Raw genomic sequence first — 13202 nt, 5'->3', positions numbered from 1 at the left:
AATAAGAAAACCATCAACTTGTTTGATTCGCACCAATAAATGTACCTGGACTGCGTAGAGGAGTGGGTCACCACAATATATTAAAAACCCTGAACTTTTATGAATCGCACCAATAAATGTACCTGGACTGCGTAGAGGAGTGGGTCACCACAATATATTAAAAACCCTGAACTTTTATGATTCGCACCAATAATTGTACCTGGACTGCGTAGAGGAGTGGGTCACCACAATATATTAAAAACCCTGAACTTTTATGAATCGCACCAATAAATGTACCTGGACTGCGTAGAGGAGTGGGTCACCACAATATATTAAAAACCCTGAACTTTTATGAATCGCACCAATAATTGTACCTGGACTGCGTAGAGGAGTGGGTCACCACAATATCTTAAAAACCCTGAACTTTTATGAATCGCACCAATAAATGTACCTGGACTGCGTAGAGGAGTGGGTCACCACAATATATATAATAAGAAAACCATCAACTTGTTTGATTCGCACCAATAAATGTACCTGGACTGCGTAGAGGAGTGGGTCACCACAATATATTAAAAACCCTGAACTTTTATGAATCGCACCAATAAATGTACCTGGACTGCGTAGAGGAGTGGGTCACCACAATATATTAAAAACCCTGAACTTTTATGATTCGCACCAATAATTGTACCTGGACTGCGTAGAGGAGTGGGTCACCACAATATATTAAAAACCCTGAACTTTTATGAATCGCACCAATAAATGTACCTGGACTGCGTAGAGGAGTGGGCACTGGGCACCACAATAAAATATATAAAAAACCTTCAACAGGTCTGCATTACACTACACATACGGCTGCTCCTCCATCCTCTCCATCATATACATGTTGGAGTTTTAGCGTGTGACAACCTCTTGTTTTTGATAATGTCAGTGCATTTTGAATATTTTTCAATTTGCCCCACACCACTGAATGTACTTTATCTATGATACGCATCTATCTATCTTGACTGCGTAGTGTGGTGGCCCCGGTACACAATTTGGTACCGAGGCCACAATATAATTAAAAAACCCTCCACGTGTCAGAATTCCACCAAACAAGTATCTGGACTGCGTAGTGGGGTGGCCCCGGTACCCAACTTGATACCGGGGCCACAATAAAATAAATACACCCTCCACGTGTCAGAATTCCACCAAACAAGTATCTGGACTGCGTAGTGGGGTGGCCCCGGTACCCAACTTGATACCGGGGCCACAATACCTCCTCCAAACATGCTACAGACAATTCGTCATTGAGATCCCATTAAGTATGTTAAAGACAGACAGGGTCCAAGTGTTATTAGTTGACTTTGTAAAGAAAAAAACTGTCCCTGTTGCACATAGTCGTGCAATGAAGACTTACTTTTTCATTTAAAGGCACGATCTTTCAAGTGTAGTGTTTGTAAGTCTAAGTCATATTATACTTTTGGTAAAATTGGTTTTTTTTGTTCCTCTTTATGTTAATTAATTAGTAATAGAATTAAAGTAGGAAATAGAATTAAATAGAATTAAAGTAGGAAATAGAGTGGTATAGAGTTGTAGTGTGGTATAGATAGAGTGGTCCACACAATATAATAATAAAACCCTCAACTGGTCTGAATTCCACCAAACATTGTTTGACTTTGTAAACCCAAAAAATGTCCCTGTTGCACATAGTCGTGCAATGAAGACTGACTTTTTCATTTAAAGGCACGATCTTTAAAGTGTCAGAAAGAGAGAGAAGACACAGGAGAGGAGAGTTGTAGCTGGGGACCTGGGGTGGAAGCTCCCAGGCTCCCCCAGCATTGCCTGGAAGTCTGAGCGTGGTGACTGAGCCAGGGCAAGGAATGTGTGCCCTGGATGAGGGGGAGAACTCCATGCCACTATAGTGAACCCAAGAGAGAGGGGGACACTGCACATGGAAGAGGCCCTGGAGTGAGGGCTGCTACAAGAGGCATGGTAGCTGTAGTGTCAGATCCTGAGGCTGAGAGTACACAGAGTGACGTGTCAGAGCACAGGAGACATTATCCCCGCAGAGGAGGGATGAGCTGCAGTTGAGAGGTCTGTTGTTGAAATAGGACATGCACACTTTAACAAACCAATCATTTCAGCGACAGGGCCTACCAAACAACTTTGACTGAAATGATTGGTTTGTTTGGGCCCCCACACCAAAAAAGCTATTCATCTCTCCCTGTACAGACTAAACAGGCTCTACTGAGGCAAGATGTCGTCCTCATCCTCAACCTCTGATTCCTCTCCCCCTACAGTGTGTACTTCCTCCTCATCACACATTATCAATTCGTCCCCGCTGGACTCCACAACCACAGGTCCCTCTGTAGTATCTGGAGGGCAGTGCTGTACTTCATTGAGGAATTGATTATTCATTTTTATAAACATCATTTTTTCAACGTTGTGAGGAAGCAACCTCCTTCGCCGCTCACTGACCAGGTTCCCCGCTGCACTAAAAACTCTTTCCGAGTACACACTGGAGGGGGGACAACTCAGGTAAAATAGAGCCAGTTTGTACAGGGGCTTCCAAACTGCCTTTTTTTCCTGCCAGTAACAATATGGACTGTCTGACATGTCTACTTGGATGGTGTCAGCAAAGTAATCATCCACAATTTTTTCTATTGTGACAGCATCCAATGCAGCGAGAGTAGACATGTCTGCAATGGTTGGCAGGTCCTTCAGTCCGGACCAGATGTTATCAGCATCCCCGCCAGTGCCTCTTTTGGGAAAACTGAGCTTTTTCCTCGCAGCCATAGATGTGGAAGAAAATGAGGGTGGAGCTGTTGGCATGTCACGGTCCTCTTCAGAGGACAATCTCCTGACCAGCAGGTCTTTGCACCGCTGTAGATTTGTGTCCGCCGGAAACAGAGACACAACATACGCTTTAAACCGAGGATCGAGCACGGTGGCCAGAATGTATTCCTCTGACTTTAAAAGAGTGACCACCCTCGGATCCTGGCAAAGCGTACGAAGGGCTACATCCACAAGAGCTACATGCTTGCTGTAATCGCAATGGCTTACCAGCTCCTCCCTCACTTTCTCCAGCTGCTTCTGCAACAGCCTGATCAGGGGAATGACCTGACTCAAGCTGGCAGTGTCGGAACTGACTTCTCGTGTGGCAAGTTCAAATGGCTGCAGAACCTTGCACAACACGGAAATCAGTCTCCACTGCGCTTGACTCAGGCGCATCCCCACTCCTTTGCCTATGTCGTAGGTGGCTGTGTAGGCCTGAATGGCCTTTTGCTGCTCCTCCATCCTCTGCAGCATATAGAGGGTGGAGTTCCAGCGCGTCACAACCTCTTGTTTGAGGTGATGGCAGGGCAGGTTCAAGCTTTTTTGATGTGCCTCTAGTCTGCGGTAGGCACTGGCTGAATGCCGAAAGTGTCCAGCAATTTTGCGCGCCACCGCAAGCATCTCCTGCACACCCCTGTCACTCTTCAGGTAATGCTGCACCACCAAATTAATGGTGTGGGCAAAACATGGGACGTGCTGGAAATTGCCCATATTTAATGCCCGCACAATGTTACTGGCATTGTCTGACACCACAAATCCCCATGAGAGTCTAAGTGGGGTAAGCCACTGGGAGATAATTTCCCTCATTTTCTCTAATATGTTGGCAGCGTTGTGCCTCTTATTAAAGCCTGTAATGCACAATGTTGCCTGCCTTTGCATGAGCAGCCATTTTGTAGATGCTGCTACTGATGCAGCTGTTGCTGTTGCTGCGGAAGGGGATGCATCTACCCAGTGGGCTGTCACAGTCATATAGTCCTTCGTTTGCCCAGAACCACTTGTCCACATGTCCGTGGTTAAGTGGACAGTGGGTACAACCGCATTTTTAAGAGCACTGAGGACACTTGATCGTACTTCTCTGTACATTTTTGGTATCGCCTGCCTAGTGAAGTGGAATCTCGAGGGGATTTGGTACCGGGGACACAATACCTCCATCAACCCTCTAAATCCCACTCCACTGATGGCGGACACCGGGCGCACGTCTAACACCAACATTGCAGTTACAGCCGCAGTTATACGCTTTGCAATAGGGTGACTACTATCGTATTTGGTGGTCATGGCAAACGACTGTTGGACGGTCAATTGTTTGGTGAAAGACTTAGCGGTCTTACGACTTCCCCTCTGGGAAGATGACCGACTAACAGCAGCAACAGCAGCAGTGGCAGTAGTAGGCATACCGCTGCAGGATTCCTCGGATGAATCCCGTATTGAGGAGGACTCAGTCTGGCTGGTGACTTGGGCTGCAGGACTGAATCTGATGGAGATTGTGGAGGAAGTTGACGAGGAGGGTGTTGCTGGTGTGTATCCAACTGGACCACGGGATTTAGGTGTCCCTGTACCGATGAGGGTCCTAGCCCCAGTTCCTGAACTAACCACTGAACTATGAAGGTTATTCAGGTGACGTATAAGGGAGGATGTTCCTAGGTGGGCAAGATCCTTACCCCTGCTTATTTGAGCTTTACATAAGCTACATATGGCCATACATTGGTTGTCTGGATTTGGATAAAAATAACTCCAGACCGAAGAGGTGCATTTTTTGGTCTTCTGACCAGGCATGACGATGGGCTTTTTCATCCCATGGACATCAGCTGTTTCCCCCCCTGGTGCCTCATTTACAATAACCACATCACCATCCTCATCATCAAGTTCCTCCACAGCGCCAGCTACATCATCAATAGCCTCCTCCCGAGCCACCTCTTCCCGTACAGTGATGGGAAGGTCAGGCTTGACAACCACCAACACCCTTGGACTCGCCTTGGGGATTTGTGATAATTTCTCTTTAGAAGGCAGAGTTGTTTGCTGTTTTGTTGCTGACAGCATAACTCTCTTCAATTTTTTGTAGGGGGGGGGAGGAGGAGGAGGGCTAAGATCCGTGGGTGAAGCTGAACCACTAGTCATGAACACGGGCCAGGGCCTAAGCCGTTCCTTGCCACTCCGTGTCGTAAATGGCATATTGGCAACTTTACGTTTCTCCTCAGATGATTTTAAGTTTCTCTTTTTGCTACTTTTTCTTAACTTGGGCTTTTTGGATTTTACATGCCCGGTACTACGAGATTGGGCATCGGGCTTGGAAGACGACGTTGATGGCATTTCATCGTCTATGTCATGACTAGTGGCAGCAGCTTCAGCATTAGGAGGAAGTGGGTCTTGATCTTTCCCTACTTTATCCTCCAAATTTTTGTTCTCCATTATATGTAGCACAAGATACTGCAGAATGTGTGAACTTGGTAATATTGCAGTACCAATGGACTTATAATGCTGGATTGGTTTTGCAAAATTGGTTATAATTATTATATATTTTTTTTTTTTTTTAATTTTTAATTTTTTTTTACTTTTTTTTTATTTTTTACAAACTTGGGAATAATGGGAAATAACTATGCCCTTAGAAGCACAGAGCACAGGACACAGCACCACTGGACTGAACAGGACACGGCACAGGACCCAGCAGCACTACGGAACTCAGCAGGACAGAGCACAGGACACAGCACCACTGGACTGATACTGCAGAATGTGTAAACTTTGTAATATTGCAGTACCACTGGACTTTTACTGCTGAATGTGTGAACTTGGTAATATTGCAGTACCAATGGACTTATAATGCTGGATTGGTTTTGCAAATTTGGTTATAATTATTATATATTTTTTTTTTTTTTAATTTTTTATTTTTTTTTACTTTTTTTTTATTTTTTACAAACTTGGGAATAATGGGGAAATAACTATGCCCTTAGAAGCACAGAGCACAGGACACAGCACCACTGGACTGAACAGGACACGGCACAGGACCCAGCAGCACTACGGAACTCAGCAGGACAGAGCACAGGACACAGCACCACTGGACTGATACTGCAGAATGTGTAAACTTTGTAATATTGCAGTACCACTGGACTTTTACTGCTGAATGTGTGAACTTGGTAATATTGCAGTACCAATGGGCTTATACTGCAGGATTGGTTGTGAAAATTTTGTGGTAATTAAAAAATATTAAAGTAGTTTTTGGTATTTTATAAAAAAAACTTTTTTTTATTTTTTTAAACACAGGGGAATATTGGGGAAATAACTATGCCCTTAGAAGCACAGAGCACAGGACACAGCACCACTGGACTGAACAGGACACAGCACAGGACCCAGCAGCACCACTGACCTCAGAAGGACAGAGCACAGCACACAGCACCACTGGACTGATACTGCAGAACACAGCACAGCACAGCACAGCACAGCACTAAACAGCACTAAACAGCACAGCACTAAACAGCACAGCACAGCACAGCACAGCACTAAACAGCACAGCACAGCACTAAACAGCACAGAACTAAACAGCACAGAACTAAACAGCACAGAGGACCACCTAACACACCCTCCCTCTACCCTGATCAATGCCCGAGTGAAGATGGCGGCGACTAGCGGGGAATTTATAGGATCCGAGTATCGCGAGATCCGACAACGGGATTATGAGTCAGAGCCTCAGTTTCACTTTTGAATTTGGCGCCAATACCCGGATCTGTCTCGGATCCGACTCGGATCCGCAACGTTCGGGTGGGCTCGGATTTCAGAAATCCGAGCGCGCTCATCCCTAATAAATAGATGTGCAGGCAACCCCAGATATGATATTTGGGTATGTATCTTTTGCGGGTACTAGAGGGTTGGTTCAAGGATGAGCAATGATGATGATGATGATGACTAGCAGCAACACTATCTAGCTGCTTCTGATTGACATTACTTATTTGACATTTGGACTACTATAGCAAAAAGATTTCTATTTAATTATTAATGGGGTAAACAATAGATGTGGAGGTGTTTGTCGTTAATTACAATTTACATTAAAATTGCAACTTTCCCCTTTATTAATAACTATTATGACAATACTGTATCTTGAGTATATCACACTTCATTACATTATTTTATTGTATACGAATAGAGTAATGCATTTACTACTAACACTGTGAAGTATGCTATCACGAGGCGTAAGTGTATAGAGTTGTATGCTGGACATAGGGTTGCGACAAATACTACTGGACGCATCTTGAGATACAGCTGCCTCAACATATACATGTTAGTACTCTTCTTTTGTGTGCTTCTTTTCCTACTTACATTCGGTGCACAAATAGGACCTTCTATGTGTATAAAGTCCTGATTGTTATACTGCCAGTTATGATGCAATCCACAATGGTCTGCTCCTGTTATATTACACTTTTTTTTACAATTGGAGTAATGTTGGAAAATAATTTGGAAAAAACAGGGCAGATCATTGTGTACCTGGTGACCTGGGTCATTATTCATTATTCTGAAAGGTTGTGCTTGTTCATTTTGAACCAGTGTCAGTATTTGTGTCACTTCCTTATTCTCTGCTATCACTGTGTCACTGGCTTCCAGTCCATGTAGCACAGTAATAAGTAGCATCATCCTCTAGCTGCACCCCACTGATATCCAGATACCCTATATTACCGGAGGCTGATCCCACAAAACGGGGTGGAACCCCATCCCCTTTCCCCTTGTTGGATTCAGTGTAATAATAAAGTATGAATGTGGGTTTGTTGTTTATTTTTTGTTGTACAAACATCACCCTATTGGCACTGACAGTAAGTCCCCCTCCTAGGGTACAGGACATCCTGACATTTATTCCAGGAGATGCGGTTATCACTGAGGGTTCTTGTGTTACTGAATGCTGAGCCTGGGACCCTGCAAAAAAAGAAAACATAGTTAAGAGTTACAACATGCAAAGTCATTTGTTTGACGTTAAGCAGATATTCAGAAATACACAGAATGTTCTGCAATCTGTTTCACAAACATTTTCTTATTTGCATTGTTATTAAACATAACCCTCTGTTACCTGTTATTAATATGCTCAGGAGACAGAGACTCTGTAAACTGATCATGATGCACAGAATATAAGAGTCACACATCTAGATCTGTTCTGTCTGTTCACTGACTCCTGGCTGTAATATGTAGTGGTTTACTCCTCCCATTAAACAAAACAGCCTCACAGCCTTCATTTCAGGTTTAGATAAGAAATTTAAAGTGAACCAAATATCCCAATGTAAAGCCACAACAGAGTTTAACCCAGATCTGACTTCCCAGATGGATTTGGGGCCATGTTCCATAGCTTCAATTACAGGCAAAATAAAAGCTAGTGACAGACACATGAAGCAAGTATAACTTTAGCTCTGTGACTGGCATAACAATGCTAAGGAAGTGCTTCTTACAAAACTCCAGTCAATTGGGGTTTAATAGAAAAAACAACCTTTACTTCTGTGAACCCAATCACAGTGTTAAAGTAAGCTGTACTTGCTCTTTAAACTGCAGACTGTTGATGCTTCCCTTTCACTGCACTAACCCCACTCACATGCTAAGACTTAACATTGAAATAAAGACACTGACACCAGAAATTCATTGTCAATTAATAGTCACAGTTTATTAAAACAAGACGTGGAGGCGGAGAAGGCAAATTGCAACAATAATAGCTGTAACCAAACAGTGTATGGCCAACAGGCACTAACCACTGGTCCCAGGATATAATCCTTTATGATTGGCCGGTGCTAAACCTGGCGTCAGAGTGACTACACCCCTTCTGAACTCACAATGATGTGCCCACACAAAGCAGGTCAAGGGATCCCCCACACAAAAAGACCAAGAGGTCAATCAGCGGAGGTAACGTATGAATTAGCTGCTGACAGCAAATGCTTACCTGCCAATGCTGTAATCCTGTAACAGACCTACAACTCGCAACCAAGTGACCAAATTACCTCCCCCAACCTCCAGTAGGACTGCTCTAAGTAAATTCACAGACCCTCTCCTGTAAGGTGTACACCATCCACCCTATAGAAGTGCCTCTGCTCCATTGTAATCAAAGGGTGATTAATACACAAATCACTTAGTGCCCGGATCATGTGCCCTGTTGACCTGTTGACATTTTTAAGCAAACTCTCATTATGGGGGCTGGAATATGTCCCCTCCAGGAGAGCTGGGGTATCACATCTGACCAGCACAGAGTTTCCGCTGGACAGCGTGCTTTTATTGTCCTTAAAACTTCCCTAATGGAGATTTCCAAATCAAGGGACTGACCCTTACCCAAAATGACACCCCTTAAGTGAATGACAATGATGTCAGGGGAATCAACCTTTCTGTCTCTAAACTCAAAAAGGAATGAGGGATGACCACTTAAACCCGCTCCGACCAAACCATTTCACGAGCGGGGAGTGCATGTGGGAACCCATATGAAGGTAAAATCTCATAAAACCCCAGAGGCAGATAGCTAATCAGGCATTAATCCGAGGAGAAAGTAGGAAAAAAACTTTCTTGCCCTGGGTCACAGAAGGAGGGGGAGAGAGGGGGAGGGGTTTGGGTTGAGACCGGGAATGCACCCTCTATTTTCCTGGCTGTATGTAACAGTTTCCTGAAGGAATGAGTGCCGTAAAGAGCAGAGTCCAGACCCGCGTATTACAGGGAACGTTTAAATAAAGCAATGAATTGAAATGTAGTGAGGAAGGATCCACCATCATCATTATCATCATTTATTTATTTACATAGTATTTATTTATTTATATAGCATCACTAATTTTGCAGCGCTGTACAGAGAGCTCATTCACATCAGTACCTTCCGCAATAGAGCTTACAGTCTAAATTCCCTAAATATATACACAAACACAGACAAGACTAGGGTCAATTTTGATTGCAGCCAATTAACCTACTAGTATGTTTTTGGAATGTGGGAGGAAACCGGAGCGCACAGAGTAAATCCACGCATAGAAGAACACTATAACTTCACACCGGCATGGGATCAACTATAGATCCCGCTCCAGGGGTACAACCCCTGCAAATTGGCTACACAGAGTACTGTACATATACTGGAGTCCCTATGTGGAGGTAAGTTTATTCAACGACCTTTCCAAAATCGATCTGTCTTAGATTGAAGCAGTTGCTTCCAAGTTCCAGCTGCCCAGGGACTTAAATGCAGCAATGGAAGAGCACGCCTGGGCCAGGGCTGTAGCCGTCCCAGAGCAAAGGAGTTGGTGCTGCAGGGGGACGGATCAATATCCTCAAGCCATCAAGAATGCTGAACTAGCGCGTTCAATTAAAATTTGGTGAGAGGGGCCCAGCGCCATGACTAAACTGAGCTCCCCCCAAGGGGTCTAACCCCATAAAATTGAGTACAAAGCAACTCGGCAGATAGTCGAGGACCCTGTGCAAGCATGTCAATCCAATGACCTTTCACCATTGATCCATCATAGTTGGAGAACCCTGCAAGAAACATTAGAGCATTGGCCTAGGGAGCAACACTGCCCCCGCACAACATGCTTAAACTGACCCACCAACCGGCAAAGTACCAAAAATGGGGGTAAGGAAAACATAATGCCAAATAAACATGCCTCATAAGTATAGGACATCTACAGTGTGTGTCACCTGCGCCAACAGTTCCGTAGCCATTGGACTTCTATCGTCCTAAGTGCTTTAACACTGCCATGGAAGATAATTTTACAGCCGTAGCTGTAGCTGCCTCAAATTTAAATGAATGGCTGCCATGGTCCCCAGCTGAGCACCTTATTGTCCCATGAAAAATTGCTAGCAATGAATTTAATTCAAGGTAGAAATCAAGAGTCAGAAAGTATGTGACATCCCCTATGTACTAAAATGCTGCTCACCTATGGACATATGGTCAAGCCCATAGGTGAGTCGATGGAGACCCAACACCCGCAAGCGAAATGTCTGTCTGCAACTTCTGACCAAAGTAAGGCCACATCAGCTCTATTGATGTAACTCATAGGTGTAATCAACCTCCATAATTAACTCTACATATAATAAAAGAAGTCGTTGTTCAGTCAAAGCTTGCCTGAAAAAATTGCATTTTCTCAGTCAATGCTAATTTTGTGTACTGATCAGCTTTTCTAAACACTGCATTTTACACCATTCTATTCGATTTTGAGTCTCTCGTGATCTGTTTGGACCAGAATCAAATTAAAATCCCTGGAGAGCCTTATGCTAGATACTGGATTGAGATCTGTTTCTAGATAATTAGCTCTCCTGTAAACAAAGGGACAGAATTTGATATTGTACCAATTAAATAGGGATATATCTGTAATTAGTAGAATTAACAATAGCTATACCCAAGTGAATAATTACAGCCTGTTATGGCACTGCTTGGAAGTTCAAAATCTAGAAACAGCTACAGTGTGCAAGAGGCTACTCATCTCGGATTCAGGTATTAATCCCTTCAACATATAAAATCACAGGAAGAAGCATGTGGCAGACATTGTGTGTATATGTGTGTCACAATTCTGATATGAGGGGTACCTGCTAACGTTGGCGCAGCTCAAGTAGAAGGTACAGAGTCTAACGTGCCCCCTGGTCTTCTCCAGGAACCCCCACAAGGAGGTTTGGGTTTTGCAGCGGGAAACATACAGGTCGCGGCCCTTTACTGAGCCATATAGCGAGGTACAAGAGTGAGTAGTCAGCGTAGTTACACAGGGAGGAATCCAATAGCATGGTCAGACAAGCCAAACGGCTGGAGAAGAAGCCAAGGGCAGACATCTAAGACCCCAGTCAAATTGAGGGGAATGCATCTGAAGTCACGGCAAACCTAATATAAGTGGATTAATGATCTAGGGCAGCACCAGAAACTGGATTGTCTCTCTATATATAGCTCCTACCATCAGCCTAACAGGTGAAGTAATGTAGGTTATGGAACCATTGCTGATACGATTACTATCAACTGCCGTAAGAGAGAGAGGCCGAGGCAATGATTGCAGAAGAATACAAGTTGCTGTGTATTAGATCAAGTGACTGCGCAAGGGTAAGTACTGTGTGCCTATATAGGGAGAGAGTCCCCAGAGCACACATCCCTGGAGAGAAGGGAAAAATTGCTGCAAGTGGCAGCATGCATACACTATGGGATGTAGGAGCTGCATATGTGTTGGAGATGAGCTACACTATGATTCTGGCTGAACTGTGAGTAGCTGTGGAACTACTGTGACCAGGAGAACCTGGTATGTTCTGTGATAAAACTAGCAGTGTGGCTGCATATACAGAGGGGAGACGTCCCTAATCCCAGAGAGGAGGAGAACGCCATATCACTAAAGAACCCCAAGAGAGAGAGGGGAACATTTTGCATGGAAGAGACCCAGGAGTGAGGGTTACTGCATGAGACATGGTAGCTGAAGTGTCAGAGCTTCAGGGGATGAGAGTACACAGAGAGAAGTGGCAGAGTGTTATGATTCCTAGTGCATTCACGAAGAGCAACGGAGCAACGGAAGTATAAAGCAAAGTGTCTTTATTCAGGTAAATACATAAACAAGATAACTCATATCCATGGATAACAGGTTCCAAAAGAGACTGTAGTAAAATGGCAGGAACAGGTATTATAAGTTTACCCCAGTCCAGAAAGCACAAGGCTGTCCAGGGAAGCAGACAGAGTCCAGGGATCAAGCAGAGAGATCAAAGAAACAAAATCCAAATAGCCAGGCAGAGATCAAGGTCACATGCGAATAAGCGAGTTCCAGAAGTGGAGCCAAAGGTCAGGGCAATAGGCAAACGAGCAGCGTCCAGGAATCAAGCCGAGGGTCACAACAGAAGATCAAGCAATGGAGCAACCACAGGAACCAAGCAGCAGCAGCCAGGAACAAACAGATGAACTGCACAGAGCACAGCTTGAGGCAGGTATTTGAAGGAGTGCGACAGGTGCAGTTCTAATTAGGCATCAGACAAGGAGATTAACTCCTTCAGGCATGTTGCAGAGTTCAGGAGCAGAACAGCAGCATCTCTGGTGGATTATTGGTACTGCTGCCAGATACAAAACATAGGCAGTCATAACACAGAGCCCAAAGGAGAAATCATCCTTGCCGAGGAGGGGTGAGCAGCAGTTGATTTACACAATGTGTGTCAGAACTGCATTGAGAAGCTGCCTGCCTGTTAGCATCCATGTGAATGCCCCTGCAGAGAAGGGGTGAACTACAGTGAAGTATGGAGAACTGGAGTGTAAGAGACATGTGAATTATGTTATATAACATCTAGATAACATTAAGAACTGCGCTGAAGGAGTAAGGAGATATATTTGCAACCATATTCATATTGCTCATTAAGAACAGTGCTCGAGAGAGTAAGGAACTATATATATATATATATATATATATATATATATATATATATATATATAGAGCTTTATCCCCCTCAACGCGTTTCGTCAAACGACTTTATCAAGAGAT

Source organism: Mixophyes fleayi, chromosome 1 (genome assembly GCF_038048845.1).
Source record: "Mixophyes fleayi isolate aMixFle1 chromosome 1, aMixFle1.hap1, whole genome shotgun sequence".
Classification (NCBI taxonomy): Eukaryota; Metazoa; Chordata; class Amphibia; order Anura; family Limnodynastidae; genus Mixophyes; species Mixophyes fleayi.
Note: the sequence above shows the minus strand (reverse complement) of the source record.